An 8,530-nucleotide genomic window follows, 5' to 3' on the forward strand; every position below is an offset into this window, starting at 1 on the left:
GTCACTCCAGTCTCTACCTCCGTTGTCACATAGCCATCTGTTCCCTGTGGATTTTTACATTATCTTTCCTCTCTGTATGTTTGTGTCCAAATTGCCCTCGTTTTATAAGGACACCAACCATATTGGATTAAGGACCCACGCTACTTAAGTATGATCTCATCTTAACTCTAATTACACCTGTAGAGAGTCTATTTCCAAAGAAGTCCACATTCATAGGAACTGGGGGTTAGAATTTTTACTCTTGGGTGAGATACAATTTAGCCCATAACATTAGCAAAGAACACTCAAAAAATTAAATTTATAATTTATAATTGCCTTAAAAACTACAAAGTATTTAAGATAAGTCTGAGAAAAGATGTGCGCTGAAAACTGGAAGACATTGCTGAGACGAATTAAATATGACCTAAATAAATGGGAAGATAAACATTGTTTATGGGTCAGAAGACTCAGTGTTAACATTTCAGTCCTCTCAAAACTGATCTAAATATTCAATGCAATCCCAAACAAAATCACAGCAACCTTTTTTAATATAAATTGACAATATGATTCTAAACATGATATATAAATGCAAAGTACTTGGAACAGTCAAAACAACTTTGAAAAAGAAGAATGAATTTCAGCAATTTATATTATATAAATTCAATATTTGTTATAAACCTATAGTAATCAAGACAGCATTGCATAGGCAAAAAAAAGATAAATGGATCAGTGGAACAGAATAAGGAGTCCATAAATAGATCCACATGCATATGGTCAACTGATCGTTGATAAACCTGCAAAGGGTAGTCTCTTTAATATAGAGCATTCGGGTATCTACACATCCAGGAACAGAACACCAATCCACATCTTGCGTCATACACAAAAATTAATTCAAAGTTGATCACAAGACTAAATGTAAAACATAAAACTTCCAGGAGAAAATCTTTGTGACATTTGGATGGGAAAAAAGCTCTTAGATATGACATTCGAAACGTGGTCCTTAAAAGATACAAAATGATAAATTGGACTTTACCAAAATTAAGAAGTCGTGGTTTCAAAAGACACATCTAACAGGTGAAAAGATAAGTCACAGACTCAGGGGAAGTATTTGCAAATCACATATTTGATGAAGAACTTCTCCAGATTATAAAAATAATTCTCAAAATTGAAAAAAAAGAAGTGATATATAAAAATATTGCAAAGGTATAAATAAAATCGCTCTTTGAATAAAAAAAAAAGATGGATTGTTCAGTAAATGGCATTGGGATAATTAGCTAATCATTGGGAAAAAGCAAAATTGGATTCCTATCTCGTTTCTTATATCTAATGAAATGCAGGTAGATCAAAGGGCCAAAGGTAAACAGCAGCAACACCAGAACAATAATTATAATATAAACACTAGAAGGAGGCCATGGAGTTTCTTTCTTATCTTATGATCTTGGAGCAGGGAAGGCCAAGGCCTAAAATACAAAGTCCATGGAAGAAAACAACTATAAATTTGACTAAATAAAAATGTTTTGCATGGCAAAATAGTTAGTATCTATAATTCTATAGATTTTACAATCCTATAATCCTACAATCAATTAGAAAATTCCCAACAATCTAACAAAACAGTAAAACAATACTTACCACTTTACATCTACCTGAACAGCAAATCTTACAAGCAGGATAATGTCAGATGCTAGTGAGGTGGTAGGAATTAGAGATCATCACAAGCTGTTGGTGTGAAGATGCGTTGATACATCTTACAGTACAGTTTAGAGGTGTCTCATACAATTAAATATGTGTGTGGTCTATAACCCAGTTCCACTTCTAGGAATATAGTCACAAAAATGACCCTGCAAAGAATAAATAAACTGACATATTCAAGGATATCCATTGCAGAAAAAAGCTGGTGGGAAGATCTTATATAATAAATACATGGTATCAATAGAATATGCATATGGCATATGCAGATAAAAAAAGAACTAGTTCAACATATGTTCAGTTACTTCAGTCGTGTTACACTCTCTGAAACCCTGTGGACGGTAGCCTGCCTGGCTCCTCTGTCCATGGGATTCTCCAGGCAAGAATACTGGAGTGGGTAGCCGTGCCCTCCTCCAGGGGCTCTTCCTGACCCAGGGACTGAGCCTGTGTCTCCTGCATCACCTGCACTGCTCGCAGATTTTTTACTCCTGAGCCATCAGGGAAGCCTATATATTGAGTTTTAAATTTCATCTCACAGGAAAAGCAGAATAAGATTTTAAAACACAATGCTCAGTAAAAATAAAAAAAATAAGATAACTTATACATCACAATGTTGTCCTGAAATATCGAAACATGCAAAATAATGTAATGCACTGATCATGGATACACTCATGCATCAGTGAGGGGAGGAAAGGGAGATTCAAAGACGTGCACTAAGAAAATGAGTAGATTCCTGTGGGAGGGGTGGCAAGGAGGATAGGGTCAAGGATGGGGAGAGAGGGCGCAACAAAAAGGGACGCATGGGCAAATTACTCAGTGTGCCACAGACTGAGGCATTTGTTTGATAAAAGTATTGCAGTTGAACAAAAGCAGAACAGAAGCATTTTTGTTTTACTTAAAATCAATTGTATTATTTTATTTTACTCTTATGTATTTATTTGGCTGCTTCAGGTGTCAGTTGCAGTACAGCAGCTTAGTTCCCCACAGCATGTGGGATCTTAGATCCGCAACCATGGTTCAAACTGCATCCCATGCATTAGAAGGTGCATTCTTTATCACTGAAGTACCAGGGAAGTCCTCAATTGTATTTTTAAAAGAAAAAAAATATTGCATAAAAATTTTAAAAGATAAATGAAGAAGCTTTTTTCAATAAGCCAGTGATATGAACAGGGAATTCACAGAATAAACACAAACATCTAATAAGCATATGAAATTATCATCAACCTCAGACAAGGAGAATTCTAACTGAAGAAAAATTTGATATTTCTTTTGCTCATAAAGTTGTAAAAATTAAAAAAAGAATGATAATATCCTTTGCTATGAAGGGTATGAAGAAATGTAGACTCTTGTGTGTGGTTGGAACTAGTACAGAAAATAACTTATAAGAACTTCATCTGAAAAGTCAAATGGACTGGAATAGATGAATACATATTCTCAAGGTAAATGGTAACAGGTGCGTGTTCAGAAAATATAGCAACAATGAAAGCATAATTTCTCTTAATATAATCACTGTTTATTGACTTTTGTTATGCGTTAGCATGGGGTTAAGGGCTTTATCTCTAATAAGAATACAGATATTTGAAGATTTCAAGTAACTCACTCCAGGTCACACCAAAACCCATGTGATAGTAGATAGATGATCTCAGTACAATTCAACGTGGTGATTGAGATGTGCACAGAGACGTACGTTGAAAGCTAAGAGGAAGCTTAGCTTCCAAGTTTGGGGTGTCCTGGAAGAGAAAACATCTCTGTTGTCTTGAAGGATGAGTAGGACAGACGTAGGTGCAGTAAGCAGAGGAACCACAGGAGCAAAGGCACAGAGCTGGGAACGACGTGGAGTGTGTCAGAGACCTCCCCAGAACATCAGAGAACCAAGTGTGAAGGGTGGGATAGTACTAATAGTTGGGGTGGAAAGGTTTGCAGGAGCTGCACCATGAAGGGACTCTCATGCCATGTTGAAGAATTTGGATTTTATTCCAGAAACAGTGTTGTTGTCGTTCAGTCTCTAAGTCACGTCCGCCTCTTTGATCATGGACTGCAACACACCAGGCTTCCCTTTCCTTCACTCTCCCACAGTTTCCTCAGATTCATGCCCACTGAGTTGGTGATGCTATCTCATCATCTTATCCTCTGCCGCCCTCTTCTCCTTTTGCCTTCAATCTCTCCCAGCATCGGAGTCTTCTCCAATGGGTCAGCTAGAAATAATAGGGAGCCACTAAAGGGTCTGATGAGTTTGGGTGAACTCCAGGAAATGGTGATGGACAGGGAGGCCTGGCGTGCTGCAATTCATGGGGTCACAAAAAGTTGGCCACGACTGAGCGACTGAACTGAACTGAACTGAAAGGATCTGAGTCTAGAACTGTCCTGATTAGATATGCACTGGGGGTGGATCACTGGTGCCAGTCTGGCGGGTGGACTTAAGGAGAGGAAGCCAAGAGGCAAGGAGACAGCTTGGCAGCTGTCATAGTCCAGGCAGACAAAAGCAGGGGTGGTACTGGTGGAAATACAAAAACAGTTCCAAGTCTCCTTTAGAAAGCAGAATGGATAGATGTTGATGATGGATTGGAGGTGGGAGCAGAAGGAAAGAAAAGTGTGGCAGTCAGGGCAATTGCATGTGGACAGATCATTATTCATTTAAGAATACCAAGGGAAAAGTTGGGTTGAGGGGTGGAGAGAATAAGGGGGCCAGTTTAGGGTTATGAAGGTGGAGATTTCTGGGAGGTATCCTAGTAAAGAGGTCCAGCTCTTTAGTCACAAACCCAGAGAACTAGCTTCTTTCTGGACAGCTCCTCAATGGCTCTTTAAAAAGAAAAAAAAAAAGTATTGATTTGGCTGCACCAGGCCTTAGTTGCAGCACTCGGGAACCTTTCAGCTGTGTCATGCAAACATTTAGTTGCAGCATGTGGGATCTAGCTCCCTGACCAGGGAGAGAGTCTGAGCCCCTGAACTGGGAGCATGGAGTCTTAGCCCCTGAACCCCCAGGGAATCCGCCCTCAGCAGCTGTTGTTCGTTGTGTCCTTAGTATATCACCACTACTGCCACCATCCCCACCTCAGCCTCCGACAGTTCCTCCCTCCATTTCGTCGGTTTTGGAAGGTAGTACCACCATTCATTCGGGCTCCCAAGCCAGAAACCTGGGGGCTGTCTCCTAACCTAGCACATTTCATAAATCACCAAGTCCCACTGAATCTACATTTAAGTAGCCTTCCTAAATCTGTCCTCTCCTCTCCATTCCCTCTGCCACTGCCTAAATAGATTCTCTTTCTCTCAGCTGACCCTCTAAAACCGTTCACAGCACAGATCCTACTGCTGCTTGCCTGTCTTCAGAACTGCCCTTAAAGTGATATTTCTAAACTGCAAATCTAACAGCGTTTATCCTCCCTACTAGACAACATTTACTGGGCTTCCCAGGTGGCTGCAATACAGGATACACGTGTTCAATCCCAGGGTCAGGAAGATCCCCTGGAGGAAGGCATGGCAACCCACTCCACTATTTTTGCCTGGAGAATCCCATGAGTAGAGGAGCCTGGTGGACTACAGCCCACAGAGTCACAAAGAGTCGGACACAACCGAAGCAACTGAACACGCACTCACAGGCAGCATTTACTATTCTCCCATCTCTACGTGGCAAAGGACATGCTCCCTAGCATAGCAAACACCACTGCCATTCATCATTCTCCTGCCGCACCAGCCCGCTGCATTTTAAGTCCTGACAATACCAGAGTGTTCATAGTGTACTGTTGCTCACAAGGCCTCTTCAGGCCTCCATGCCTTCATATCTACAGTGTCTTCTACCTGGAATACTGCTGTCTCACGTAGGGTTTCCTGGGAAAGAGATTCTTACACACTGAGGTATATGCAGGAGGGTGCTTCCCGGAGGGAACTTGGGAATACCTGTTAGGTGTGAGAGAGGCTGGATTAAGCCGCAAGAGAAGTTGAAATACACTGCGACTGCAGAAGAGGCATCTGGCAATCCCATGGGGATTCTCAAGCTGGGAGAGCCCTTCATGGTTGTCCCTGGAATGGGGCTGTGTAAACCCACACGCCAAGCAGTCCCTGCATCCACACTGCCTAGGGAGGGAGGGCAGTCTGAAGCAAGATGGCTTTCCTCCTCCACAGGCAATTCTGGAGAGACTTGGCTGTGAGTCAACACTGCTGTATCTGGGGAGGGGAAGGCTTTGTCCAATGAAGGAGGAGATTTGTAAAGGGGGGTCTTGGCAACATACTGCAGAGTTCTCTGCAAGCACCTTCATAGATCTGGCAAATCCCATTCAGTCTTTGAAACCCAGCTCAGACTTTACCTGCTTCCTTCCTCATCAACACTCCCTCTGAATAAATCCTGACTTCTGTTCCTCGCATAGGCTTCTCATCCTCGGGAAATGCATGTTTCCCTGTCTGCCACCCCAGCAAATAGTGAGGAGAGTGTAGGCCTGTATTTCAGAAACTACAACAGTGTCTAGCCCACATTGGCTAGTTAATAAATGGACAATATACTGAATTAAATGGGATTGACTCGTGAAGGAGACAGCTACAAGGTTATAAAAGCAGGCTGGAGTTTAATCGCCAGTAAGGATGGCAGAGAGGTACTCATCTCAGGTCCCCCTCACTCCTCTCACTTCACTTGGGAACCAGGTGAAACCCAAGAGTCCCAGATTAAAGCAAAACAAGGCTCTCCTGCTTGGAATAATCAAAGTAGGGCAGGAAGACTGTCACTTGTAAATAACCGTGAGGCTGATGGAGCTGAGAGGCAGAGGTAAAACCTAGAGGGAAGGAGAGGAAGTTAAACAGCTTCAGGCCTCTGCACCATACCTGACAATTGTCACTTAGATTCCAACATGAAAAGTGACAGAAAAACAAGCACACCGTCATACGCACATAGAGCCGCCGAAGAAGCAGTCAAGCATCCCCAGAGACAGAAAACACACACACACACACACACACACACACACACACGCACACACACACAATGAATAAAAATGGACAGAGGAAAAGGCAATCTGAAAATTATAGAGCACTGTTATATGTAAATGAAACACCTATGAATTTCTGTCCTTATTTATCCCCAGACAGCAATCAACCCTCATTCACCTTCCAGAAACCTCTGGCAGGAACAGTAGTTTGGATGGCAGGTCCCACCACATCTCCTTCGTCCTTTGTCCCCAGTCTAGCATGGTCTTCTCATTTCCTGTTTCTTAGCAGCTCCCACACATAAATGCTTAAGCACAGCACGGCATGTATGTGCATATTTATAAGGGCCCTGGTGGCTCAGACGGTAAAGAATCCACCTGCAATGTGGGACACCTGGGTTTGATCCCTGGGTTGGGAAGATCCCCTGGAGGAAAGCATGGCCACCCACTCCAGTATTCTTGCCTGGAGAATCCCCATGGACAGAGGAGCCTGGCGGGTTGCAGGGTCGTCCACGGGGTGGTAAAGAGCAACTAAGCACAGCACAGCAGCTCCCAGCCAGAGGGAGAAATGTGAGAACATCCCCGACTGTGGCCAGCAGGGGGCAGTGCTCCACAAGAAACAACCACAACTGGCTTAAAGAAACCTGCTTTAAGTGAAGGAACAGGGAAGAGGAGGAGCAAGAGGTCCAACCAACACAGCGTTCTGATCATATTCCCAGACCCGGGGCTCCCTGCTTTTCAGCTTCTGGGGCTCCCTGCTTTTCAGCTTCCGCAGCACCCACTCCCTCTTCTCAGCTGCAATGTCTCCATGCTCAGTTTAGCAGAGGTCAGACTTTGGCTCTACTCAACTTCCCAGAGAAGCCAGAGCTAAGAGATCCACTCTCTAGTGGCCCCCCACCGAGTCTCTTGTCCCCTCCTAGCCTATCATGGTTTCCAAGATGGTCAGGACTCCCGAGTTTTTGCTTGGACTCCTGACTGATGCCTGGGAACCCACACAGGGAGCTTGATTCCAAGGCCACCTCTTGGAGGAGCCAAGCATCCTCACTGGCACCAAGGGCACAGCTGGTCTGGTGGCCCCTTCTCTTCTCTGGCCTGGCACACGGTACAGTGCACAAACTGGGCAACAGTACAGGTTGGCCCTCTTGCTTACTGCCCCTGGGGTGCCCTAAGTGAGCACTCGTCATCCTAAGCACTGCCAGGACGATCTCATTTAATCTTCCTAACTAACATCCCTGTGTTGTTGTTCAGGGGCCAAGTCATGTCTGACTCTTTTCGACCCCAGCATGCCAGGCTTCCCTATCCCTCACCATCTTCTGGAGATTGCCCAAGTTCGTGTCCATTGAATCAGTGATGATTCAGCATCCCTGCGAGGCAGGTCTTACCTTCCCATGTTACAGATGAAAAAGTTGAGGAGCAGGGAGGCATGTGCTTCGCTCGTTATGGCACAAAGCATAAAAGTTGAGGATGGGGCTAGGATGCAGGGCCTGCTCTCCCCTCCGACACAACTCTGCTGCTGCTGCTGTGGCCGCCACACTGCCTCCCTTCTCCCCAGCTCCCTCTCTGCTCTCTTCCCTCTTCTCTCTGGCAAACTAGCATTCAGGAATTGTGACCTTCCTATCAGCTTCTTTCTCCTGCCTCCAGTCCTCACTCAATCAGGTTTCAAGAGCTTATGGAAAGGGCATAAGAAAGCAAGAGTCAGAAAGAGAAGGCAAAGAAGGCCAGCACCGCACTGGGAAGGAAGGAAGGTGAGTGAAAGAGGGAGAGGAGCCCTGTGCCCAGATGAAAGGGGCACAGGCAGGGTCTCCATTGTGTGGGTACAAAGGGACCATATGCCTGGCAGCCTACACAGTGTGTGTGTGTGTGTGTGTGTGTGTGTGTGTGTGTGTGTGTGTGTGTGTGAGGGGAGGAGTGGCTAAGAGGTCCCCTTCAGCCTCTGAAACCCCTGGGGCCCTGCTGTC

Source organism: Budorcas taxicolor, chromosome 3 (genome assembly GCF_023091745.1).
Source record: "Budorcas taxicolor isolate Tak-1 chromosome 3, Takin1.1, whole genome shotgun sequence".
Taxonomy (NCBI): Eukaryota; Metazoa; Chordata; class Mammalia; order Artiodactyla; family Bovidae; genus Budorcas; species Budorcas taxicolor.